Source organism: Apteryx mantelli, chromosome 11 (genome assembly GCF_036417845.1).
Source record: "Apteryx mantelli isolate bAptMan1 chromosome 11, bAptMan1.hap1, whole genome shotgun sequence".
NCBI classification, from domain to species: domain Eukaryota; kingdom Metazoa; phylum Chordata; class Aves; order Apterygiformes; family Apterygidae; genus Apteryx; species Apteryx mantelli.
The window spans coordinates 21,987,355-22,014,803 of record NC_089988.1 but is presented as its reverse complement, the minus strand read 5'-3'; the positions used below and the strand labels follow the sequence as shown (position 1 = coordinate 22,014,803).

The following is a 27,449-nucleotide window of genomic DNA, read 5'->3' as shown; positions in this document are numbered from 1 at the left end:
TGCAGAGCCTGGAGGGCAGTGCAATGCCTCAGGATCTGCATTTGGCTCATTCAGAAGTTTGTGACATGACCAGCTCCCAGCTCTGCAGCTGCTGAAGCTTGAGAACGTCCCTACACCCAACCTTATTGCTCTTCCTCGTCTCCTGTTCCATACCTGAGCACCCAGGAAGGTTCCAGGAAGGAGAGCAGTGGGCTTAGTACGGTGGGATGGGTTTCCCTCGACATGTGCTGAGTCCAGCATGGGTATCTCTGAGTGCCCAGGAAAATCCCTCTTCTCTGGGGACTTGCATAAAGTGTTTTCCAGACTTTTGTGCAGAAACACAGCCTGGTCCAAGATCCCCAAAAGCAGCGCAGCCCCTGGCATGGCCCAGGACCCCCAGGAGCTGTGTGACTCTCTCTTCTAGTTCCACGTGCCCTGATTAAATAGACAATTCCTAACATCTCCTTTACAGCACACTAGCTGGACATCCTAACACTGTACCACTGTGACACCTCCCCTTGCTCTTTCCGCATTCAAATGAACAAAGCTGAACCTAGTTACTGAGTTGCACTTCAGGGAGTTTAAAGCTTGCTTTTCAGTAGTTTGTCCCTTTAGGCAAGTCCTAAATTCTGTTTCTATCTAGCATTTCCTATCTATCCAAAAGATTAATAGTAGGACAGCATTTCCCAGACAGTAACTGCTCAAGGTTAGCACAGCTGAGATAAGGAAATAGTTGTAGTAGATTTAAGGGGCCCATAGGATATGACGAGTTGAGCCCCGCCTGGACATCCGACCCCTGCGTCCGACCCATGCCTCCAGCAGACTCCCATCGGTGACCCCTCCATGCAGTTCCCAGGGCTCCACATGCAGCTTGGACTGTAAAAGTCCTTTATTAAATCTACCCTGTTTAACCCCTTATGAACCTTGAGTGTCTCTCTCCGCCGGTATCCAACCTTCTCTTGCCTGCCTTGTGGTCACATTTGACGTAGTCGGCAGAATACTGGTGTGGAGATGCCTCTTTGGGGGTGAAAGGACAAGGGGGAGGCGGGTGGCTGCAGTCCCCGGTGGTCACTACAGGTGGATGGGCACCCATGGCTCGCAAGCTGGTGGGGTGAGTTGCCCCCGCAGCATGGCCAGAGCTAGAGAGTGAGCCGGAGGTATCCCCAGAGCGGCTCCTGGAACTGGTCTCCAAGCTCTGGCTGAAAAAAGTAGGCCTGGCAGGGTGAAAGGAAGTGGGGGATCTGGGGTGGATCCTACTGGCTGCTCTCTGCACCCTGGACAAGGCATTGCTGATGCAGTGCCAGTGAAATGGGCGTTTGGAAAGTGATCTCAAAGCAGCTAAGGGGGCTTGCCAACTGACCCAGGAGGTTGCAACTCCAACCATGGATGGAGTTGAGAAGCTGGAGCACCGGTGTACCATTTTGGCTGCCTGCATTGCAAACTGCTGGCAGTGACAGTGGGTTCGGCGAGATGTCCATCTCCTGGTGATGCAGGCACTGGTGTGAAAAGCAGGTTGGGATCCAGAAACATGGGATGGGAATGTCTGGGTCCCCGAAGAGCCCCCCAGCTGGGAGCCTGCAGGTTCTGAAGCTCTTGCCTGACCAATTCATGCACAGCCTGCATATTAGCTCACTTGTGGACTCTTTGCTAGCAACCCGCTCTGAGATGAAATCGCAAGTGTGGATCTGAGGCTAATTTGGACAAAGGTCCCCTCTTGGCAATGAGGTGTGGATAAAAGCAAGGGAGGGTCACTTCCTTCTAGCATGGTACAAGGTTGTCCCAGCATGCCTTGCACAGTTCAGGTCACCCACCCATCATCAAAGTGTACATTGGAGCCTGCAGTATGACTCCTTCTTTGTATCACACTATAAAAAAAAAAAATTGTTGTTAATAATCCATCATGCGCTACTTTGGGAAGGTTGAGCTGCCAGAGCTAGCCTCCAGATAACATCCATGGTGTCTCTGGGCCGCAGGGGCAGCATGCTGGGCTTGGAGACCTAGGCGAGGAGCTGTGTGCTGCTTGGTGGCAGGTCCACTCCAGAAGGCTAGTCCTGAGCGGGGTGGCCATGAGCCGTGCCTGCATGCCTGCCGGCCGTGGACTGGTGGGGTGGCTGCAGCAGAGGTGCCCTCGCAGTCAGCACCCAGATGGGTCCCTGTCACCTGTGTCACCCCTCCCCTCCCAAGGACAGTCATTTCTGCTGGGTGGACTCTCTGAGGCACTGGGTGACATCCCAAAGCCTGCTGGCCAGCACATCTGCTGAGGGCCAATCAGGCTGCTGCAGTGGATGTGACCTCACAATCAGCACTGCAGCCATGTCCCCTTTGCCTGCCTCTCCCCATCCTCCTGCCCATATATCATCTCTGGTGGGATGAGTGGTGGTGTGATTCTGTTCTGGTCCTCAGAATGGCTCCTGCCAGAACCCAGCCCATGAGGTTGCTGTACAAGAGGTGACCTCACCATCAACACTGCACAGGTGTCACTTCTATGATTTTCTCCCCTGCCCCTCTTCTGAGTCGTCCTCTTTTCTGGGCCCCACATTCAACATCCCAGTCATGTCCCCTTTACTGGCACCTCCCTCTCCCCTATCCCTGTGGAATTACACTCACATGGTGGGACAGCTCACGTGGCAGGGTGAAACTGGGCTCCTGGGAAAGGCATGCTGGGATGGTGAAAAGGTGCAGGAGTGCTCTGTGCAAAGGGGTGGCTGGAGTGCACAGGGCTTTGCCTTGGAGCAGGTGATGAGCCAGTTGCGACCTTGTAGTAAGGATAAGAGGACACAGCAGTCTGGGTGACATTCTGGTAGGTGTTTCAGCTCATTCGGGATCTGTTTTGCAAGATCCCACAGAAGACTTCCCTGGAGGGCAGAGGGGCCATGAGGCCTCTGTAAAGACAGACTAGGCAGAGGAGGAGAGGGCAGAGAGGCAGAAGAAGAGAGAGGAGACATGTCAATTGAAATACAGTAGTTTCTCAGAACCAAGTTTCTCCATTCAGAGTGTTGCCAGGAAATGTATTGTGTTGAGTAACTGTATGTCTATGTAAACCTTTGCACTCACATAGAGTAATTTCTGTAGTACATGCATATGGTGATGCCAATAAAAGAGAAAGAAAATGTTCATTAGAATTTATAAAGAATGTTTGAAGTTCTGAAAACAAAGATTTTTTTCATTTCTTGCATAGAGCTATTTTTTGCATAGATTTCACCCAATGATGAGAGTTTACATTCAGGCCTTTATAGACACACATAGAGGCCATTGCTGCCTGAGATTCCCTGTGTAGCTGTGTTCCCATGTGGTGCTGGGAAATGTGACCCAGGAACTATGGGAACCTTTCTGGAGCATTGGCTGGTCACCAGGAGAAGCATCTCAAGGCCTCTGAGTGGGACAACTTTTTTCTTTCCATTGACTAGAAAGGGAAGTGCAGACAGCTGGGTTAGCCAGAGACATCTGCACTGCAGGGGTCTGGCATCGGGTGAGCTAATTCCCATCCCTGTTGTTGCCTAAAATGGAGTCACGCTTAATGACCATGCAATGAATGAAACGGGTTTGTGGCTAGATGTTTGGGGACTCCTTTAAGGCATCACTGTAACTCAGGTATGTTGAGATTGGTGCAATTTCCACCATGGATAAATAAAGCATTTTACTGGAGCTGATCAGGCTGCTTTCCTCTATCAGTTGTGAAATATTGACACCTCATCGTGTGACTCTCTGTGTGCAAAGATTGAGGAGTGTCAAGGAAGATCCTGGGCAGGGAATGGTTTGAGGCCACTGGACTTGTGTGAGAAACAAAAATATCATTTTTATAGTATCATTTTTATATATTTTTATAATATGGACCATATTATAAAAGAAATCTTTAGAAACTGTCAATAAAAATGAAACAAGAAAAAATTAGATAAATTATCTAAAAAAAGATTTGTTACACTTTTCAGCTTTTGCAACTCCTTTGTGTTCTTATTTTATTATTCTTATCATTGTGTTCTTTTCTTCTTTCTCTAAATATCTTTTTTTGTTTGTTTCTTTTTTGATACACTGGTCTTTTGGAAAGATTCTTATATTTATTTTATTTTATTTTTTATTTTTTGTAAGGGGAAGTCATTTTCAGAACTGGGGTGGGATGCAGTCACAGGGTCATGGACACCTGGTGCCATTGCAGGTGCTCTGGTCCCCTCTGCCCAGCCTCCCTCTGCAGCTCCGAGGGGCTCCAGTCTCCTGCAGGTCCCCTGCAAGAGCTGCCAGGCCCAGGCAGGTCCCTCAGAGACACCGTGGCTTCTCCAAGTGCCCCTGGGTGCTTGTGTTTGGACACCTGAGCTCCACCTGGAAAGGTGAAGAACAGTTTTCAACATTTCAAAAATATGAGCACCCTTTCATCAGCTCAAATGATTGGCTGATTTTAATGTCAGTGTTTTCCTATGATGAAATAGTGGAAAACTTCAGGAAGGGTATTTTCAGGAAGGGTATTAATCTGGGGAGAAGTAATATCGATCTGCCCTTGACCTTGTGTTTCCATTCCTCTGTCTATTAGGCTGTGGATAAAATATCAGTGATCTCTCACATATTTCCACATGTCCTGATTAAATTGGTCATTTCTAAAGGCATCTTTGCATCAGACTCTCTGGGCATATGCACTTCCCATAGTTTCACAGTTTTCCTCCTCTCTTTGCTCTTTATCTGTTCAGATAATGCTGAACTCTCCAGTGGTTGCTCTGGGCTGCTGGGAGTCTGAAGCTTGCCTCATCTTTCAGCAGTCTCCTTGTCTCTTTAGCCACCTCCTTTGTTGTGTTTTTGTCTGTCCCTTCCAATCTATTTGTGGAAAGCATTTCAAGGAAGGTTATGCCTTGTGGGCAGTGGACCTCACTGGAGGCAGCTTGGACTTGGCATACAGTTGAGGAGTGTCTGGTATTTTTTATTAAATGGTTCCAAATTATAATTTGTTTGTTTGCAATTAAGAAAAACCCTTCTGTGTCTGCTTGCAGCTAGTTCTCGAAGGAAAGCAGGTGGGAATTGGTGCCCATGAGCTGTAACATTCAGCTACAGCCTTGAGTGGCAAAAGGTTCGCTTTCACAAGAGTGATGTGAAGTGCCCAGTGGCTGATGAGGGCAATGGCAGGGCTGGGGAGCTGGGGAGGAAGGTTCTCCATACAGGTCTCCTATCAAAAATACTGCTTTGCCTACATGTCCAGACTTCATTAGGAGACACTGTGGGTCAGTATGAATTGGGGAATGTGGGTGTGACTTATTCTGAAAAGTGAAGAATCAAGAAAGCTTAAGAAGCAGACATCTTTCTTGTTCAGGTGCTTATTGAAATCTTCCTCTTTTAAATACACTCCTGCAAACTTTCCAATTAAGCGAAACAAGATCTGAAGAGCTGAAGAAAATTATGGAAAAAGGCATGGCTCCTTAGGGTTTTTTTTGCATTTTAATGACCCCTCGGGTGTATTTGGTGCTAAGCCCTGAACCTCAGATGCAGAGAAGAGACTGAAGCAACCTCTCAAGAAGCAAATCAGAATTTTCTTGGAAAGATAATGAGTCCCACTGAGGGTCATAATCAAGAAAGGCTCCCCAGGGGCTGATTAGAGCAGAAAGCTGGAGGCCCTGATTGCAGGTAGGCAAAGGCAATGTGAGGGTGGCTGTGATGCCAAGTCAACCTTGATGTGTGTTATGAAGCAGAGAGACCAGGCACTGACAGCCAGCCCCTGGGTAGAGTGATGCTTTCCATCATGCATTGCTCAAGGCTCTTCCTGGGGGCAGTGTCAGGGTGGAGGTGCACAGCACCAAGTGCAGGACCACGATACGGCACTTCCTGGGCTCCCAAGGGACAGGAGGCAGCAAGGGCATGGTGCATTATGGAAACAGCATCTTCTCGTGGGCCTCTGTGTCAGAGACACCAACCACAGCCAAAAGGACAAAGACCTAGCTGTGTTGGGAGCTTTCAGCCTTGGCATTGCCCTCAGCCATCTCCACCACAGGCTGTCCTATGCTTTCCCACGCCTGTGCCTCTTTCCCTGCACACTGTACACACCCAAGCTGCTTCCCCACCTTGCTCTCAGTCTGGGATCTCCCTGCCTCTCCTAATGTTTTCCTGTCCTCCCTTGTTTCTCCTTGAAACACAAAGGCAGGGGCTGATCCCAGACTCCCTCTGGGTGACCTGTTGCACGTCAGCACTACCCTACGAGTGACATTCTTTTGACCTGAAGTCCATTCTGAACGTCTCAAGATGCAGTTTGTGGATTTTTCCCCTTCGCATGCTGTTTCCTGATACTAAGAAAAGCTCCATCATCTCTGAAACCACCCTTCGAGCAGTCACAGGCTCCTACTCTACTGCCCTTTCCCTCCACTTCAGCAGCATAAAGAAAACAAGACCCCTTAACCTCTCCTCATGGATGGGTTTATTTCCACCTAGGCACAGGACTTTACACTTCTTCTGGAAATCTTCATGAGCTATCTGTTGTCCAAATAAAAATAAAAATAAAATAAAAAAAATCCAGCTAACGAACGAAACAAACCAAACCAGCACCAATGAGTTCAGGATGAGCAGGGGTGGGGTGGGTTGTATAGGATAGGATCAGGGTGGTAAAAGAGACGGAGTTAGAAGACATGGAAGAAAAAACCCAAGCATATTAAAAGTGAAGCCCAGGACTGATCATGTCTGTCTTGGGGATTCCTGCCAAGAAGCCCTGCATCTGAATAATTCTGACTGGAGGAGGACAAGAAAGCTGGCCTGCTTCCACTGTCACAGGGCACCTGCGTGCTTTCCCTGACATCAACAAGTGAAGATTGAGAGTGGCAAGAATCATGGACTCCTTCAGGGTAGAAGGGACCTTAGGATGTATCAAGCCCAATCTCCTTGCTCACGGCAGGATCAGCTCTGGGGTCAGAGCAGGTTGCTCTGGGCTTCATCCAGTCTGCTCTTGGCAACCTGCAAGACACGAGACTACACAGCCTCTCTGGGCAACCACTTCCAATGCTTCACCATCCTCGTAGTGGAAAAGCTTCTCCTTATCTCCTGCACAAACGTCTTTTCTTCCAATTTATAACTGTTGTCTCTTGTCCTCCCACCATGCACCCGGGTGAAGAGCCTGCCTCCATCTTCTTGAGGATCTCCTTGTAGCCATTGGAAGGGTGCTATGAGATCCCTTCAAAGCCATCTCTTCTCCAAGTGGAACCAGAGCCATCTCCTCACAGAACAAGTGCTCGAGCTCCCTGATTACTGTTAGGGCCCTCAGCCAGACTCTCTCCCAGTTATCAACCTCTTTCTTCTTCTGGGAACCCAAACCTGGATGCAGTGTTCTAGATGGTGTCTAATGAATACTGACTAGAAGGCGATCACCATTTCCCTCGACCTCCTGGCTGTGCTCCTGCTCATACAGCCCATGATGCTTCTGGCCTTCTTTGCTGCCAGGGAATGCTGCTGGCTCATGTTCTGCCTCCTGTCTCCCAGCACCCTCACGTCCTTTTCCAAAGAGCTGTTCCCCAGGCCCTCAGGCCCCAGCCTGTGACACTGTGGGGTGTTGGTTTATTGCAGGTGCAAGCCCTGTCATTTGTCCTTGTTGAATTTCATGAGGTTCCTGACAGTCCATTCCTCCTGCCTGTCTAGGTCCCTCTGAATAGCAGCCCTCAGGCATAGGACTGCGCTCCCCACACACCCTCACCTCCAGTTAGGGGTCATCTACAAGCATGATGAGTGTTGCCTCCTCCATGTAACTAATGCAGATGATAAACAGGACAAGTTCCTGGAGAGACCCTGTGGTGCTCCACTTCTCCCTGGCCTCCAGAAAGAGTACTACCCATTCACCACTGCCCTCTCAGCCTGATCATCCAAGCAGCTTTTTACCCATCTGCTTGTCTGCCCTTCTAGACTGCAACTTTCTAATGTACATGAAAGAATTTTGTGGGAGACAGTGTCAAACACCTTGCTAAAGTCTAGGTAAAGGACATTTACCACACATCCGAGCTGCCCCTTCCCACAAAAGGCATCCTCCCTCCTCATCTTCTCTGACAGTCTCTCCTGAAGACATTGTACCCCACAAGCATTGCCCTCCAGTCATGTGAGTTATCCCACCACAACTCAATCATTCCAGTGATGTTTCACACCTGTTAAAGCTTGTACATCTCCATCTGATCCTGTCTCCCCCCCAGGCTGCATGCATTTGCATATATTAGGGCTGCAGAGCATCAGCTGTGGCACAGAGAGCAGAGTGGTTGTGGTGAAGCCTGTTACCAAGAGCCAAAGGCACTGTGTGTGCAATGGCCCCACTTCAGAGCAGAGCCATGCTGGCCTAGATAGCAGGTGGCAATGTGATGGTGAAAGGAGGTTCCCACTGAGAGAGCAAAGCCTGCAGTGCCCAAGGCCAGCGAGAAACAGAGCTGGGCTGTGCAGGAATGGCAGGAAAGGGCTTGTAGCACCTTGGGGCCTATGACAGAGGTGAAGCAATCTCCAGGCAGGAGAAGGTGCCCCTGAAGAAGTCCCTGAGCCTGGGCAGCCTGTGATCCAGCCCCCCTGAGGTCATCATTAGCACAGTCCTGGTCCATATCATCCTGGTGTGAGAAGAGGTTCAGGCAGAGAGGAGCAAGAAGGGTTTGAGAGTGCAGAGACTAGGGCAGAGACCTTGGTGTGATGTGCCTCCCATTTATGCAGCACACTTGGATGCAGATGGGATGGACTTTGCCTAAGGGCAGTGGTGGGATGCAGTTGTCTGGGCACAGGTAGGAAAGCCTGAGATAACCTGTGTTGTCTGCCCAGCAGCCACTCCAAAGGGGCATGGTTTTCCCATAGGTCCCAGGTGGTTATGCTAGAAACCCCGGGCATCTGACATGGCCCTGCCAGCCTGTTTCTAAGCCATTACATCAAGTGTCGGCACTGAATTGCATTAGCAGTTTGCACTGTAGGCATCTCCATGTGTCTCAGCATCATAGTGAGGGGTGCTCTAACAGTAGCGGGCATCTAGTGTCATTTGAGATGGCCAAGGGAATTCTCGACCTGGCCCCCACCTCATGCTCTAGAAGGATGTGGGTCTCCCAGTTGCTCCATGAGAGCAAGCAGACACTGGCACATGCCTGGGACCACCTCTGTCTCTTCCAATGTCACCAGGTGTTTGTGTGTGAGCAACTGACTCACACCCTCCATCTCCAATGATTATAAATAGAGTTTAGACAAGGAGCACATGTGCAGACATGTATGTTATGTTCACTTCAGCTTGGGAAGGGGAATCTCACCTCCTGTGTTTTTGTGGAGTTCACAGGAGTTTGCTGAATGCCACTGCATTCCAGGGGCTTCCAAACCAGAATGAGATGCTCAGACTGACTCATCTGAGTCAGCACCTGAACCATGTGTCAATGAGCTCCCTTCTTGCTCCTTTCTAGGTGTCCTGCCTAGTTAAGAGGTGGGAATCAGGGTTTCCAGAGTGGGACGTTTCCACCTCTTGCAGATAACCATGCTCTGATGAAACAATCTATAATGCTGGAATCAGTCTTCCTTCAGTGCTCAGATAGGGACCATGAGTGATTATTTTAGTTTATTGGAGTGAACATTTCCCAGGAGGAGGGAGCACAAGGGACAGAGAAATTCATGAGCTCAGCTGGGCCTCTGATCCTGAGCGGGGCCAGGCGCTGGGGATGGAGGGAGATCATGGTAACTGGGCAGCACTGCCCAGAGACAGCTGTGTGCAGGAGCAGCTCCTCTGCAAAGAGCAGCAGGGTTCCAGGCACTGCCTGCTGCTGCTGCTAACATGAAAGGTGACAAGGCAGAGAGAAGTGCAAGGCAGTGCGGAGTGGGAGGAGAGAGGAGAGCTCCTTGTGGGAGAAATCTTCACAGCCCTTGACACAGTAAGTCTCTGGCTGCAGGGCAATGCTACTGAGGTTCCTGGAGGGGTCTCCTAAACCCCTCCCATCCCATGACTGATAGGCTTTTTAGGGATTGTTCTGCTGGCACATCTAGTGCATAGGCAGAGGAGGAGATGCTTCAGAGCAGGGATTCCCTGTCACACTGTCACAGGGACAGGGCGTGTAGCTCCATTCTGCCAGGGAAGGTGGCTGCAGGGGTGTGAAGCCAGGAAGCACACACAGGTCTGCGCGGAGCAGTGTCCCTGCACCCCAGGGTGCTGTGTGCCCAGTGCAGTGACTCTGCTGCCTTCGAGGGTCAGCCCTCAGCCTGCCCGGGGAGCTCCCCACAGCACTATTGGGAGAAACTCTTAGTGAGATGAGCGACCCCAGCAGGGCAGGTTCATTCTCCTGATGAGAGGGTGCTGCGTGGGTCACGGTTGCTCACAGCTCTAGCTCATGCACAGGAGATGTCTGAGGGATCTTTTCAAGAGGAGATCAAGAGAAGGGCTTCTTGAAAGGGAAGGAGCTTTTCTTCAGATGTCTGCATTTTCAGTTTCCTAATTTTGACAGAGAGAATGAAGAAACAAGTTTTCTTTTTTGAGAAGGAAGTGGGAGTCCTAAACCTTCACTCTCCGAGATTAATTGGTCTGTGAGAAACCTCAGGAAGCCGCTTCATCCCCATCTTAGCCTACAGACAGCATCAACATCACCTTTGTGGCATCATACGAGTTTATGTGACCTGCTGCTTAGGACGTGCATGCACAGACATGCCCCTAGACAGTGCCCTGATCCGGGAGGTTTCCTTAGGGCAGAACTGAGCACATAGCATGTGGGATGGGGTCTGTGAGCACTGACCAAGAAAAGATGTTGTGACAGAGGAAGAGCTGCCAGCAGGGACAGCTCCAAGCAGCAGGGATGGGCAGGGAATGAGAGGGAAGTGCAGGGCATGAGCCACCTCCCCTGCAGCCAGACCTGCGGCAGAGGAGAGGGGCATCTCTGCTGTCAGAGGCCCATTTCATGCTGCCTGACAGAGGGGCTGAGAGTGACTGCGCTGCGATGTCACCATCTGCGAGGTGGCATGCCCAGCTGGATAAGGTGAAGGCTTTCCAGAATGCCTCTCTGTCTCTCTCCTTGCTTCCCTTGGCAGCAGGATCATGGCGTTGCTCCTTTTCCCCCTCCTGTCCATGCTGCTCCTGTTCTTGTTTTGGGGCTTTCTGGGGTTGGGTGTTTTCAGCTGCAGTTCAGACATGGATGCTACAAGTTGTGCAGCACAGGGGTCTGCATGGGAATGAGGTGGCCCCAGCTCCCTTCTAACATGTGGAGCTCCAGGAAAGGTAGTCTGTGGGGCTGGGAAATGAGCTGACTCTCCCTTAAGGCAAGCCCATCTTCAGTCCTAACAGTCCTTTCACTGTTTCCCTGTGGTGTCCTGCCAGGCTGCAACTTGCCCTCTAGAAAGGCACCGTTGTCTCATAGCACCTCTGTGATATCTGAGAGCCCCATGAGGAAGGTGCAGAGATGGTGAGAGTATGGAGATGGTGGTGGGAGGCTGTATGTGGGCATCTGAAAAGAGCCCTGTGTGTCCTTGGCTAGAAGGGGAGTGTGGAGAGCTCCCTCAGGTGCCCAGAGAAAGGGTGAGAAGTTTGGAGATGTGCACTTTGAAACTGGACTCGTGTGCTCTCAGCAGGGGCTGGTTTCTTTCTAAAGGAACATATGAGTGTGATCTTCCTCCAGCTCCAAGACAGAACTGCAACATTTGGGATTTCTTTGCTTGAAAGGTCTCTGCTAACTTATCAATGTCTTTTCTTCTTTGCACGGTCCCCCATGCCTGGAGGTCGCAAAATGTCCAACAGCAGCTCCCTCAACGAGTTCCTCCTCCTGGCATTTGCAGACACGTGGGAGCTGCAGCTCTTGCACTTCTCGCTCTTCCTGGGCATCTACTTGGCTGCCCTCCTGGGCAATAGCCTCATCATCATAGCCGTAGCCTGCGACCACCACCTCCACACCCCCATGTACTTCTTCCTCCTCAACCTCTCCCTCCTCGACCTTGGCACTGTCTCCACCACTGTCCCCAAATCCATGGCCAATTCCCTGAGGGACACCAGGGCCATTTCCTACTCAGGATGTGCTGCTCAAGTCTTCCTGGTTGTCTTCTTGTTAGGAGGAGAGTATTTTCTCCTCACTGTCATGGCCTATGACCGCTACGTTGCCATCTGCAGACCCCTGCACTATGGCACACTCATGGGAAGCACAGCTTGGGTCAAAATGGCAGCAGCTGCCTGGGGCAGTGGTTTTTTTCTATGCTCTCCTGCACACTGCTAACACATTTTCAATACCACTCTGCCAAGGCAATGTGGTGGACCAGTTCTTCTGTGAAATCCCGCAGATCCTCAAGCTCTCCTGCTCAGACTCCTACCTCAGGGAAGCTGGGCTTATTGCAGTTAGTGCCTTTTTAGGCTTTGGGTGTTTCCTTTTCATTGCGCTGTCCTACGTGCAGATCTTCACTGCTGTGCTGAGGATGCCCTCTGAGCAGGGACGACACAAAGCCTTTTCCACATGCCTCCCTCACCCGACTGTGCTCTCCCTCTTTGTCAGCACTGATGCATTTGCCTACCTGAAGCCCCCCTCCATCTCCTCCCCAGCTCTGGATCTGGTGGTGACTGTTCTGTACTCGGTGGTGCCTCCAACTCTGAACCCTCTCATCTACAGCATGAGGAACAAGGAGCTCAAAGATGCCCTGAGGAGAGTGATTTCATGGACCTTTTTCAGCAGTGGTAACATTGCCATTGCTCTCCACAAATGACTCTCCCTGTGTCCTGTACCAGGACTGAGCTTTGTTTGTTCACTTTATTTTTATTATGATTATTATTACTGTTGTTATTATTTGTCACCATGTTGCTACACAAATGGTTGGATTCTTTCTGCCTTTACTGAGACTGCTCTGTCTCACCTGGTGCCCATAGAAATTTGTGTCCAACACTGGGTCAGAGCTGACTCCATCACAGTATCGTTGTAATAAAGTAAGTTCTTGCAGGTGTAGTGCCTGAAGGCTGGGCTCTGCCTCCAAAGCTGCTGTCCCTCATGCCGTGTCCCCAGCACATTTCCTTGAGACAATCTCCCCCACCCCGCATGCTGGTTCTCACCCCAAATGTCACTCCCAAACTAGGCTACATGCCCAGCTAGAGGACTGGATGTCCAGCTGTGAGCCCTGGGAGGATGCGACCAATGCTGGTTCCTCTGCAGGGCTGGCAGGGAGCATGCAGAGGAGGCCCTGGGGCCATCTGCTGGGCCTGTAGACCATCCTCCTCCCATGGGGGCCTCAAGCAGGGTGCCTCAGGGCAAAGATCCAGCCCAGCTTGTTGCTGCATGAACAGAGAGGAGAAACTGCCCCAGGAAACTCCTCCCAGACCCAGCCTCTCACACCAACTATTTCCAGCACTGGCCGTTCCCTGTGGTCCTGTTGAGGGGTGATCTCTGAATGCGACTAGCTACATCTGCCTGCTGGGCTCAGCACGTGTGTGGAGGCAATGTCCAGCCCTGCCTGGACTTTCTGCAGGCCCAGACCTCAGCAGACCCCAGATCCTGGACTTCTGCTACCCCGGGGGACAGAATCATGGCTGGGCAGGGTCTGTGGACTGGTGGGAGGCTGCCAGGCAGGAGGGCCGTGGGCAACGGGGCACCAAGGGCTGTCATGGGGACCATGCTGGGGGGAATGTTTCCCCACCCCAGCATGCGCCCTGTCCTGTGCAATGCCCACACAGTGGGGCCATGGGGCCACATGCAGGGCAGCAGGGCTGGGCCAGTGAGGGATGAGGTGCCGATGGGAGCCACAACACTCCAGAAGCTCCTGACAGTCATGGAGGGGACTCACTGCTGCTAGCAGGGTTGGGGGCTTCTCAAGGGCTACTACCAGCAGCACCACCTGCCAGGACTCCCAAAGCCAGCACAGATGGTCAGTGCCCAGCACTGCAGATCACAGTGCCCCCTGTCCTGTGTCACTGTCCTCTCTCAGAAGCACTGTTGGGTGCATCACTCCCTGCCCAGGTATGGAGAGGAGCTGCTGGAGGTCTTCTCTTCTCATGCCTGCTGATCCAGGCTCTGCGCTGGCACTGGCCCACAGGATCTGCCCTGGGTCATGTTATGTCTCCATACGCTCTCGTCTGAGACCACGGAGAGGTCTGCAGGACATGGCTCTGCTTGGGGTTGGCCAGCACAACCCACCTGCACAGTTCAAGGAGATCTCAGCAAAGCTGTGGTTGGAGATGAGGCTGTGATTGTCCTCAGTCAAAGTTGGCGGGATGGTCTGGGTGGGGGCCAAGGGGAGGAAAGGGCAAGAGACAACAAGGAGAAGATGCAGGAAGGGAAATTTCAAAGGAGTTGAAGGAAAAAATAAAGAAATATCCATGGTAGTTGAGCAGCACTGAGGCAGGGGACAGGAGAATTTAAGAAATTCTTCTGGAGAAAGCACTTAACAACCTGATCTAACTGTCAAGATAGCCCTGCTCAGAGCAAATCGTGGTCCTGGAGATCTCTGGTGGTCCCTCCCAACCCAAATCCTCTAGGACGAAGGGGCTGGAAGGCAGAGTGAGGGTCTGGGGACACTATTGTGGGGTTGAGGCCTTGCTGGCATTTGTACTGCCTGGTCAAGCCTGTCCTCAGAGTGACACAGTGAGCAAGTTCATCCTCAAAAGTAGTCTCTGCTCCATGGGCAACAGGAGTCAAAGCAGTGCTGGGAGACTACAGAGAAGTTCTCAGGAACACACCAGGAATTCAGGCCCTTCGACTGCTGAGGTGTCCCCAGACCAGTGCTTTGCATCCAGGGTCTGAAGGGCTGAGAAATCTGTAGAGCCAGAGCAGATCGGAGTCCCATCTCCTGGGTTCACAGGTTACAGGGCATCAGCAGGGCTGTACTGGCTGCAGGGAGGGAATCACTGCCCAGGGCATGAGCAGATCCCCCTCTGCCCTCCCCTCTCTCTTCACACCCTTGAATAGAGATCATGTTTCCCATGTTGGTCCTCCCTGCCAGGCTGTATTCCCAGCTGGAGGGGATGCAGGCTCCACACTGGGGAAATGCAGGAGAGCCCAGTCTCATCTAGAGGAGCAGGGTCCCACCACACCTGCTGGGTGGCCAGGCCTGCAGGCTTCAGACCCCACTCTGTTCCCCACACACCTCCTGGCTGGGGCTGGAGGGTGCCCAGCAAGAAGGCAGGCATGCCTGGGGGGGTCTGGTGCCATTGGGGTGGTGTCCTTTGGACCAGTCTCTGTCTGTAAAGGACTCAGGAGATTCACTGCCTCCATGTTAGTGGCAAAGTTTGTTTCCCAGCTTCTTCTCTCTGGAGAGCTGAGGATTTCATTCTTGGGAGAAGGGGAAAAAGGCAAGCTTTTTGTCCATGGGATCACCCTGTCAACCCTCTACTGTCTTCTCCTTCTCTATCACTGCCGGAAGTCCTGTGGCAGGGGCATTTTTTTGGTTTCTAACCCTATATCTGACCCTGCTTTGAGCAGCACGTTGCACTACAGGCCTCCTGTGTCCCTTCAACCTGAATTATCCTGAACGCCTATGATCTCAGGCCCCATTTCAAGCACAGAGCAAATGTCTCTGGGACAGGAGTCCTTTGTGCTTTATGTGACCATCTCAAAGGAGGCAGGTGAACACCTCCTCCTCCCTGTTGACTGTAAGGGCAGCCTGGGAGGCACTGCCTCAGGCATAGCTACATTACTCCTGAAATTCCTGGCATTCACCTTTAACCACCTGAAAGGCCATAGCCTCGATCCCCTCAGGGGTGAGGGGAGAAGATCAAGCTTTTCTGCAGTGTGATTTCTGTACTTCTGTAGTTTGCATCTCTAAGTAGATGGTGCCATCCTCCCCATTGGTTTCTTGCCAGAGGCTCAGGCTGGATGGGGATGTGAATGTGGAGGTTGTCTGTCACTGCAGTGACCATGAGATGGTGGAGAGGTAAGAGGAATAACAGAATGACCACCCTGGACTGCAGCAGAGAGGATTTCATCTTGTTTGGGATGGAGTTAGGCAAGCCAAAGCACAGCTGGAGCTGGAGCTGGATCTAGGAAGGGATGGGGAGGGTAACCTGAAGGCCTTCTGCAAGGACGCTGGCAGCACAAGGCAGCCAGACAAGGAAAATATGGTCTCCCTGCTCAGTGGGGTAAGGGACATAATGACAAAGACAGGGGAAAAGCTGAGGAGTTCATTGCTTCTTTTACCTTGTCTTTTCCTGGTCTTGTCTACTGACAGGCCTCCCTGGCCCCTGAGTCCTTTGACAGCATCCATGTTAGCAAAGCCTCACCCCTGGTAGAGGATGATGCAGGTGGGGAGGACTTTTGCCCAGTGGGCACACACGAGTCCATGGGACCAGACATGAAGCACCCCAGGGTGCAGGGAGAGGTGGCTGGGGTCACTGCAATGCTGATCCCAACTGTCTATGAAATGTCAGGGTAATCAGGGAGGTTTCTGATGAATGGGAAAAAGTAGACATCGCAGTCGTTTTCCAGAAGGGCAAGAGGGAGGGTCTGGGGAATAACAGGCTGGTCCTCTTCATCTCAGTCCCTGGGAAGGTGATGGAGCAAATCCTCCTGGAAACCATCTCCAAGCATATGAAGGGCAAGGCCTGGAAGAGGCAGCATGTGTTGACCAATGGGAAATGGAAGCATGCTTGACCAACCTGATTGTCTTCTGCCATCAGATGAATGCCTGTGTGCACAAGGGGAAAGCAGGGGATTTTGTGCACCTTCACTTTAGCAAGGCCTTTGGCGCAGTCCCCCAGAGTCTCCTTATCGGCAAATTGTTGAGCTCTGCCCTGGATCAATGGACCATAAGGCAGGTGGAAGATTGGCTGGACCATCAGGCTGGAACTCTGTCATCAGTGGTACAAGTTCCAAGTGGCAGCCAGTTTCTAGCAGCATCCCTCAGTGATCAACATGTGGGGCAGGACTGTTTAACACCTTTATGAATGGCCTGCACAATGGATGGAGCGCACTCTCAGCACCCTTGTGGACAATGCATAAGTGGGGGGAGCCCCTGGGCAACCTCATCTAGTTCCCTCTGCATTGACCAGGGCGGCTGGGACTAGATGACGTCCAGAGTTCTCCCCCACCCTAAGTGCTGTGATTCAGTGTATCTTTCCCTGGAGGGCTCTGTAAAGAGAGAAGAGGCCGAGGAAGAAGAAAGGATGGAGAGGCAGAAGAAGAGAGCTGAAACATGACAGTTTGAATAAAGTAGTTCCTCAGAACAAAGTTTCTCCATTCTGAGTGTTGGTAGCACATGTATTTTGATGAATAATGTGTATATATACATATGTATATGTACACTCGCATAGACAGGCTAATTCCTGTAGCGCATGAAAATGGTGCTGCCAATTAATAAGAAAGAAAAAAATATCTGGCAGTGGTAAAAACTGTGTGAAGTTTTGGAAGCAAGGATTTCTTCTCAATTGTTGCTGTGAGTTATTTTTTTGAGAAGATCTCAACTTATGACTAGGATCTCCTTTTGTGGCTTGATTCATTTGACCACAGAGAGAGGCTATTGCTGCCTGAGATGCCCTGGGTCAGCTGTGTTGCCATGTGGTGCTGGAAATTTTGGAGGCGGCTCCTGCAGGATCTGAGCTTGTCATTAGGAAATGTATCTCAAAACAACTCCATTGAGACAACTTAGTTCCCTCCATAGAGGGAACTGGCAAATCCAGAGACCTGGATTTGACAGAGACATCTGCACTGGTGGGGTCTGGCCTGGGGTGAGATCAGCCTCCTCCTTGTTGTCAATGAGCTCCCTTCTTGCCCATTCTGTGTGTCCTGCCTAGTTAAGAGATGGGAATCGGGGCTTCCAGAGCCACATTCCACCTCTTGCACATAACCACCCTCTGATGAGACGATTTGTAATGCTGGAATCAGTCTTCCTTCAGTGCTTAGAGAGGGCCCATTGGTGATTATTCTAGTCTACTTCAATGAACATGATGAAAGATGGAAATCTTCAGGAAGGGTGTTAATCTGGGGAGAAGAAATAGCAATCTGCCCTTGACCTTGTGTTTCCACTGCTCTGTCTATTAGGCTGTGGATGTAGTCTCAGTGATCTCTCACATATTTCCACATGTCCTAATTAAATTGGTCATTTCTAAAGACATTTTTGCATCAGACTCTCTGGGCACATGCACTTCCCATTGTTTCCCAGTTTTCCTTTTCCCCTGGCTCTTTATCCTTTCAGGTACCTCTCAGCTCTCCAGTTGCTGCTCTGAGCTGCTGGGAGTCTGAAGCTTGCCTCATCTTTCAGCAGTCTCATTGTGTCTTCAGCCACCTCCTTTGTTGTGTTTCTTGTCTATCCTTTCCTATCTATCTGTGGAAAGCATTTCAAGGAAGGCTATGCCTTGTGGGCAGTAGACCTCACTGGAGGCAGCTTGGACTTGACATACAGTTGAGGAGTGTCTTGTATCTTTTATTAAACTATTCCAATCTATAATTTGTTTCCTCTTAAGACAAACCGTTCTGTGTCTGCTCACAGCTAGTTCTTGAAGGAAAGCAGGTGGGAATTGGTGCACCTGAGCTGTAACATTCAGCTGCAGCCTTGAGTGGAAAAAGGTTTGATTTGAACAAGAGTGATCGAAGTCCCCAGTGGCTGATGAGGGCAATGGCAGGGCTGGGGAGCTGGGGAGGAAGGTTCTCCATAGAGGTCTCCTATCAAAAATACTGCTTTGCCTACATGTCCAGACTTCATTAGGAGTCACTGTGGATCAGTATGAATTGGGGAATGTGGGTTTGACTTATTCTGAAAAGTGAAGAATCAAGAAAGCTAAGAGGCAGACATCTTTCTTTTTCAGGTGCTCATTGAATTCTGCCCAATTTCAATACACTCCTGAAAACTTTCCAATTAACCACACCAGAATTGAAGAGCTGAAGAAAATTATGGAAAGAGGCATGGCTCCTTAGGGATTTTTGCATTCTAATGACCCCTCGGGTATATTTAGTGCTGAGCCCATGAACTTCAGATGCTGAGAAGAGACTGAAGCAACCTCTCAAGAAGTTAAAGACAGAAGAAAATCCCAAGTTTCTTGGAGCGTTAACAGCTCCCACTGAGGGCCATTACCAACAAAGGCTCCCCAGGGGCTGATTAGAGCCAAAAGTTGGAGGCCCTGATTGCAGGTAGGCAAAGGCAATGTGAGGGTGGCTGTGATGCCAAGTCAACCTTGATGTGTGTTATCAAGCAGAGTGACCAGGCCCTGACAGCCAGCCCCTGGGTAGGGTGATGCTTTCCATCACACATTGCTCAGGGCTCTTCCTGGGGGCAGTGTGAGGGTGGGGGTGCACAACACCAAGTGCAGGACCATGATACGGCACCTCCTGGGCTCCCAAGGGACAAAGAGGCAGAAGGGCCACAGTGCTTTAAGGAACGGTGTCTTCTTGTGGGCCTCGGTGTCAGAGACACCAGCCATAGCCAAGAAGACAAAGACCTAGCTGTGCTGGTAGTTTTCAGTCCTGGCAGTGCCCTCGGCCATCTCTACCACAGGCTGTCCTGTGCTTTCCCACACCTGTGCCTCTTTCCCTGCAGACTGTACACACCCAAGCTGCTTCCCCACCTTGCTCTCACCCCGCGATCTCCCTACCTCTCCTGATGTCTTCCTGTCCTCCCTTGCTTTTCCTTGAAACACAAAGGCAGGGGCTGATCACAGACTCCCTCTGGGTGACCTGTTGCACCTCAGCACAACCCTACAAGTGACATTCTTTTGACCTGAAGTCCACTCTGAACCTCTCAAGATGCAGTTTGTGGATCTTTTCCACAGACATAGCCAAATGGTATCTTTCTGAAACCACTCTTCAAGCAGTCACAGGCTGCTACTGCCCTTTGCCTGCACTTCAGCAGGATAAAGAAGGCCAAGTCCCTCAACTTCTCCTCACAGACAGGATCATTCCCTCCTAGGCACAGGACTTGACACTTCTCTTGGAAAACTTCATGATGTATCTGTTGTCCGAATCACCTGAGTTTCTCAAGATCCTTTGGGACTGAATCGCCTTTGTGTCAAAACGAAACAAACAAACAAAGAAAAAAACCCACCAAACCAAAACAGCGCCAATGAGTATAAGGGTGAGCTGGTCTGGGGTGGGCCGTATGGGAAGGGATCAGAATGGTAAAAGAGACAGACTTAGAAGGCATGGAAGAAAAAAATCAAGGCAATTAAAAGTGAAGCCAAGGATTGGTCAGGGCTGTCTTGGGGATTCCTGCAAAGAAGCCCTGCATCTGAATAGTTCTGACTGGAGGAGAACAAGAAAGCTGGCCTGCTTCCACTGTCACAGGGCACCTGTGTGCTTTCCTTGACATCAACAAGAGAAAATTGAGAGTGGAAATAATGATGGACTCCTTCAGGGTGGAAGGGACCTCAGGAGGTCTGTAGCCCAATCTCCTTGCTCCCAGCAGGGTCAGCTCTGGGGTCAGACCAGGTTGCTCTCGGCTTCATGCAGTCTGGTCTTGGAAACCTCCAAGGCAGGAGACTACACAGCCTCTTTGGGCAACCACTTCCAATGCTTCACCATCTTCGCAGTGGAAAATCTTTTCCTTATCTCCTGCACGAACGTCTCTTCTTCCGACCTATGCCCATTGTCTCTTGTCCTCCCACCATGCACCCTGGTGAAGAGCCTGGCTCCACCTTCTTGAGGACCTCCCTGTAGCCACTGGAAGGGTGCTATGAGATCCCTCCAAAGCCATCTCTTCTCCAAGTGGAACCAGACCCATTTCCTCACAGAAAAAGTGCTCCAGCTCCCTGACTACTGTGAGGGCCCTCGGCCAGACTCTTTCCCAGTTATCAACCTCTTTCTTGTTCTGGGAACCCAAACCTCGATGCAGGGTTCTAGATGTGCTCTAATGAATACTGACTAGAAGGCGATCACCATTTCCCTTGACCTCCTGGCTGTGCTCCTGCTCATACAGCCCACGATGCTTCTGGCCTTCTTTGCTGCCAAGGAATGCTGCTGGTTCATGTTCTGACTCCTGTCCCCCAGCACCCTCACGTCCTTTTCCACAGAGCTGCTCCCCAGGCCCTCAGGCCCCAGCCTGTGACACAGTGGGGTGTTGGTTTGTCGCAGGTGCAAGCCCTGGCATTTGTCCTTGTTGAATTCCATGAGGTTGCTGACAGCCCATTCCTCCTGCCTGTCTAGCTCCCTCTGAATGGCAGCCCTCAAGCATATGAGTGACCCCCAACCCTCCACTTCCAGTTAGGGATCATCTACAAGCATGATGAGTATTGCCTTCTGCGTGTAAGTAATACAGATGAGAAACAGGACAAGTTCCTGGAGAGACCCTGTGGTGCTCCACTTCTCCCTGGCCTACAGGAAGAGCACTACCCATTCACCACTGCCCTCTGAGCCTCTGGTCATCCAAACAGCTTTTTACCCATCCGCTTGTCTGCTCTTCTAGACTGAAACATTCTAATATGTATGCAAGAATATTGTGGGAGACAGTGTCAAATACCTTGCTAAAGTCTAGGTAAAGGACATTTACCACACATCTGAGCTGCCCCTTCACACAAAATGCATCCTCCCTCCTCATCTTCTCTGACAGTCTCTCCTGAAGACATTGTACCCCACAAGCATCGCCCTCCAGTCATGTGAGTGATCCCACCACATCTCAGTTATTCCAATGATGTTTCAGACCTGTGAAAGCTTGTACATCTCCATCTGCTCCTTTCTCTACCCCAGGCTGCATGCATTTGCATATATTAGTGTTGCAGAGCATCTGCTGTGGCACAGAGAGCAGACTGGTTGTGGTGGAGCCTGTTACCAAGAGCCAAAGACACTGTGTGTGCCATGGCCCCACTTCAGAGCAGAGCCATGCTGGCCTAGATAGCAGGTGGCAATATAATGGTGGAATGAGGTTCCCACTGAGAGGGCAAACCCTGCAGTGCCCAAGGCCAGGCAGAAACAGAGCTGGGCTGTGCAGGAATGCCAGGAGAGGGGTTTGCTGCCTGAGCTGTTTTGTAGCACCTTGGGGCCTATGACAGAGGTGAACTGATCTCCAGCAAGGACAAGTGCCACTGAAGAAGTCCCTGGGCCTGGGCAGCCTTTGATCCAGGCACCCTGCGGTCATCATTAGCCCAGTCCCTGTTCATATCATCTTGGGGGGTGAGAAAAGGTTCAGGAGGAAAAAGAGAGCAAGAAGGGGTTGAGAGTGCAGAGACTAGAGCACAGACCTTGGTGTGATGTGCCTCCCATTTATGCAGCATGCTTGAAAGCAGATGGGAGGAACTTTCCCTAAAGGCAGTGGTGGGATTCAGTTGTCTGGGCACAGGTGGGAAAGCCTGAGATAACCTGGGTTGTCTGCCCAGCAGCCACTCCAAAGGGGCATGGTTTTCCCATAAGTCCCATCCAGGCAGTTATGCTAGAAACCCTAGGCATCTGACATGGCCCTGCCAGCCTGTTTCTATGTCATTACATCAAGTGTCTGCACTGAATTACATTAGCAGTTTGCACTGCAGGCATCTCCATGTGTCTCAGCATCATAGTGAGGGGTGCTCTAACAGTAGTGGGCATCTAGTGTCATTTGACATGACCAAGGGAATTCTCCACCTGGCCCCCACCTCATGCTCTAGAACGATGTGTGTCTCCCAGTTGCTCCATCAGAGCAAGAAGACACTGGCACATGCCTGGGACAACCTCTGTCTCTTCCAATGTCACCAGGTGTTTGTGTGTGAGCAACTGACTCCCACCCTCCATTTCAGGTGATTACAATGGGAGCTTGGAGAAAGAGCTCCCATGCAGACATCTGTGTGGTGCTCACTTCAGCTTGGGCAATGGGAATCCCACCTGCTGTGTGTTTGTGGAGTTCACAGGAGTTTGCTGAATCTCACTCCAGTCCAGGGCCTTCCAAAACAGAACGAGATGCCCAGACTGACTCATCTGAGTCAGCACCTGAACCAGGTGTCAATGAGCAGCCTTCTTGCTTCTTTCTACATGTCCTGCCTAGTTAAGAGATGGGAATAGGGGCTTCCAGAGTGGGACATTTCCACCTCTTGCAGATAACCATGCTCTGATGAAACAATCTGTAATGCTGGAATGAGTCTTCCTTCAGTGCTTAGAGAGGGCCCACTGGTGATTATTTTAGTTTATTGGAGTGAACATTTCCCAGGAGGAGGGAGCACAAGGGACAGAGAAATTCATGAGCTCAGCTGGGCCTTTGTTCCAGCATGGGGACGGGCTCTTCAGACTGAGGGAGCTCATGGTAACTGGGCAGCACTGCCCAGAGACAGCTGTGTGCAGGAGCAGCTCCTCTGCAAAGAACAGCAGGGCTCCGGGCACTGCCTGCTGCTGCTGACTTGAGAGGAGACAAGACAGTGAGAAGTGCAAGGCAGTGTGGAGTGGGAGGCCAGAGGAGAGCTCCTTGTGGGAGAAATCTTCAGAGCCCTTGACACGGTAAGTCTCTGGCTGCAGGACAATGTTACTGAGGTTCCTGGAGGGGTCTTCCCAACCTGTCCTGTTCCATAACTGATAGGCTTTTTAAGGATCACTCTCCCAGCTCCTCCAGTGCATAGGCAGATGAGGAGATGCTTCAGAGCAGGGATTCCTTGACACAACATCACAGGGACAGGGCGTGTAGCTCCATTCTGCCAGGGGTGCCTGCAGGGTGTGAAGCCAGGGAGCACACACAGGTCTGCGCAGGGCTGTGATTCAGAGCAGTGTCCCTGTGCCCCAGGGTGCTGTGTGCCCAGGATAGTGACTCTTCTGCCTGTGAGGGTCAGCACTCAGCCTGCTTGGGGAGCTCCCCACAGCACTGTGGGGAGAAACTCTCGGTGAGAGGAGCCAGCCCCGGCAGGGCAGGTTCATTCTCCTGCTGAGAGGGTGCTGTGTGCGTCAGGACTGCTCACAGCTCTAGCTCTTCCACAGGATATGTCCAAGGGGTCTTTTCAAGAGGAGATCAAGAGAAGGGCTTCTTGAAAGGGAAGGAGCTTTTCTTCAGGTGTCTGCACTTTCAGTTTCCTAGTTTTGGCAGGGAGAATGAAGGAACAAGTTTTATGTTTTGTCAGGGAAGTGGGACTCCTAAACCTTCACTCTCACAGATTAATAGGTCAGTGAGAAACCTCAGGAAGCCACTTCATCCCGACTTTAGCCTACAGACAGCATCAACATCACCTTTGTGGCCTCACAGGAGTTTATGTGACCTGCTCATTAGGACGTGCATGCACAGAGATGCCCCTAGACAGTGCCCTGATCCGGGAGGTTTCTGTAAGGCAGAGCTGAGCACATAGCATGTGGGATGGGGTCTGTGAGCACTGACCAAGAAAAGATGTTGTGACAGAGGAAGAGCTGCCAGCAGGGACAGCTCCAAGCAGCAGGGATGGGCAGGGAATGAGAGGGAACTCCAGGGCATGAGCCACCTCCTCTGCAGCCAGACCTCCAACAGAGGAGAGGGGCATCTCTCCTGCTATGGGCCCATTTCATGCTTCCTGACAAAGGGTCTGAGAGCGACTGCGCTGCGATGTCACCATCTGCGAGGTGGCATGCCCAGCTGGATAAGGGGAAGGCTTTCCAGAATGCCTCTCTGTCTCTCTCCTTGCCTCGCTTGGCAGCAGGATCATGGTGTTGCTCCTTGTTTCCCCTCCTGGCCATGCTGCTCCTGTTCTTGTTCTCGGGTTCTCTGGGATGGGGGATTTCAGCTGGAGTTCAGACTTTGATGCTGCAAGTTGTGCAGCAGAAGCGTCTGCATGGGAATGAGGTGGCCCCAGCCCACTTCTAACCTGTGGAGCTCCAGGAAATGCAGTCTGGTGAGCTGGGAAATGAGCTGACTCTCCCTTAAGGAGAACCCATCTCCAGTCCTAAGAGTCCTTTGACTGTTTCTTTATAGTGTCCTGGCAGCCTGCGTGCTGCCCTCTAGAAAGGCACTGCTGTCTCATAGCACCTCTGTGATATCTGAGAGGCCCATGAGGAAGGTGCAGAGATGCTGAGAGTATGGAGATGGTGGTGGGAGGCTGTATGTGGGCATCTGAAAAGAGCCCTGTGTGTCCTTGGCTAGAAGGGAAGTGTGGAGAGCTCCCTCAGGTGCCCAGAGAAAGGGTGAGAAGTTTGGAGCTGTGCACTTTGAAACTGGACTCGTGTGCTCTCATCAGGGGCTGGTTTCTTTCTAGGGCAACATATAAGTGTGATCATCCTCCAGCTCAAAGAGGTAGAAGCCCTGGCCAGCTGGGAACGAGACTATTAGACAGACTAGGTGTCCTCACTCTGCAACAAGGGACAGTGCATCTGTTTTTCTCAGGACTCACAGTGGAAATGCCAAGGATTTCTACCTCTGAGGAACACTCCCCAGTGGTGAAAAGACCATCTGAAAGGAAATAAAAAGTCCCTGAAACTCTCTTCCTCAAACCTCATTCTTCAGAATTCACAGTGAAGATGCTGAAAAGCCCTTCTACATGATGAGTGGATTTCACCTGACCGAAACTGTGACTGTCAGAGCTAATCATCCCCATTCTGTGCCCACAGCTTTACAGCAGGATTGAATCCTGTTCGGCCCATGGGGTCTCTGCTCCTCACAGAACACTCAGCAAGTGCAAAGCAGAGCTCCAGCACGGGAGCTGCACAAATCTCCTCTCAGGAAAGAGAGAGGCAATGTGGGGGCTTGTATGAGAACTGCAACATTTGGGGGTGTCTTTGCTTGAAAAGTCTCTCCTAACTTCTCAATGTCTTTTCTTCTTTGCACAGTCCCCCATGCCCAGAGATAGCAAAATGTCCAACAGCAGCTCCCTCAACGAGTTCCTCCTCCTGGCATTTGCGGACACGCGGGAGCTGCAGCTCTTGCACTTCACACTCTTCCTTGTCATCTACCTGGCTGCCCTCCTGGGCAACGGCCTCATCATCACAGCCGTAGCCTGCAACCACCGCCTGCACACCCCAATGTACTTCTTGCTCCTCAACCTCTCCTTCCTTGACCTTGGCACCATCTCCACCACTGTCCCCAAATCCATGGCCAATTCCCTGTGGGACACCAGGGCCATTTCCTACTCAGGATGTGCTGCTCAAGTCTTTCTGGTTATCTTCTTGTTAGGAGGAGAGTATTCTCTTCTCACTGTTATGGCCTATGACCGCTACATTGCCATCTGCAGACCCCTGCACTATGGCACACTCATGGGCAGCAGAGCTTGTGTCAAAATGGCAGCAGCTGCCTGGGGCACTAGTTTTCTCCATGCTGTGCTGCACACTGCTAACACATTTTCAATACCACTCTGCCAAGGTAATGTGGTGGACCAGTTCTTCTGTGAAATCCCGCAGATCCTGAAGCTCTCCTGCTCAGACTCCTACCTCAGGGAAGCTGGGCTTATTGTGGTTAGTTTTTGTCTAGCTTTCGGGTGTTTCATTTTCATTGTGCTGTCCTATGTGCAGATCTTCACTGCTGTGCTGAGGATGCCCTCTGAGCAGGGCCGAAACAAAGCCTTTTCAATGTGCATCCCTCACCTGGCCGTGTTCTCCCTGTTTGTCAGCACTGACGCATTTGCCTACCTGAAGCCCCCCTCTATCTCCTCCCCAGCTCTGGATGTGGTAGTGACTGTTCTATACGCTGTGGTGCCTCCAACTCTGAACCCCCTTATCTACAGCATGAGGAACAAGGAGCTCAAAGATGCCCTGAGGAAAGTGATTTCACGGACATTTTTCAGCAGTGGTAACATTGCCATTGCTCTCCACAAATGACTCCCCCTGCATCCCGTACCAGGACTGAGCTTTGTTTGTTCACTTTATTTGTATTATTGCTAGTATTACTGTTATTATTATTTGTCACCATGTTGCTACACCAATGGTTGGATTCATTCCACCTTCACTGAGACTGCTCTGTCCCACCTGGTTCCCATATAAAGTTGTGTCTAACACTGGGTCAGAGCTGACTCCCTCACAGTATCTGTTTAATAAAGTAGGTTCTTCCAGGTGCAGTGCCTGAAACCTGGGCTCTTCCTCCAAAGCTGCTGTCCCTTATGCCCTGTCCCCAGCACATTTCTTTAATACAATCCTGTCCTCCCTGCGTGCCGGTCCTTACACCAAAAGTCACCCCCAGACAAGGCTCCATGCCCAGCTGGAGGACCGGATGTCCAGCTGTGATCCCTGGGAGGACATGCCCTCTGCTGGGTCCTCTGCAGGGCTGGCAGGGAGCATGCAGAGGAGGTCCTGGGGCCATCTCCTGGGCCTGTAGACCATCCTCCTCCCATGGAGGCCCTCAAGCAGGGTGCCTCAGTGCAAAGATCCAGCCTAGCTTGTTGCTGCATGAACAGAGAGGAGAAACTGCCCCAGGAAACTCCTCCCAGACCCAGCCTCTTGTATCAGTCATTTCCAGCACTGGCCATTCCCATGGTCCTGGTGAGGGATGATCTCTGAATGTGACCAGCTCCATCTGCCTGCTGGGCTCAGCAGCTGTATGGGGGCAATGGGCAGCCCTGTCTGGCCACTCTGTGGGCTCAGACATCCGCAGACCCCAGACAATGGCCTTCTGCTAACCCCAGGGGGACAGGGACAGGGCTGGGCAGGGGCTGGGGACTGGTGAGAGGCTGGCAGGCAGGAGGGCTGTGGGGGATGGAGCAAAAAGGGCTGTCATGGGGACCATGGTGGGGGGGGAAGTTTCCCCACCCCAGAACACACCCTGTCCTGTGTGGTGCCTGCACAGGGGGGCTGTGGGGCCACATGCAGGGCAGC

The 27,449-nt window shown here is 51.4% G+C and overlaps 1 pseudogene; it reads left to right on the top strand.

The window, feature by feature from the left end:
• The first annotated feature begins 11,636 nt into the window (after positions 1-11,636).
• LOC136993021 (olfactory receptor 14C36-like) overlaps positions 11,637-27,449 on the top strand; it is a 35,022-nt pseudogene continuing 19,209 nt past the window's right edge.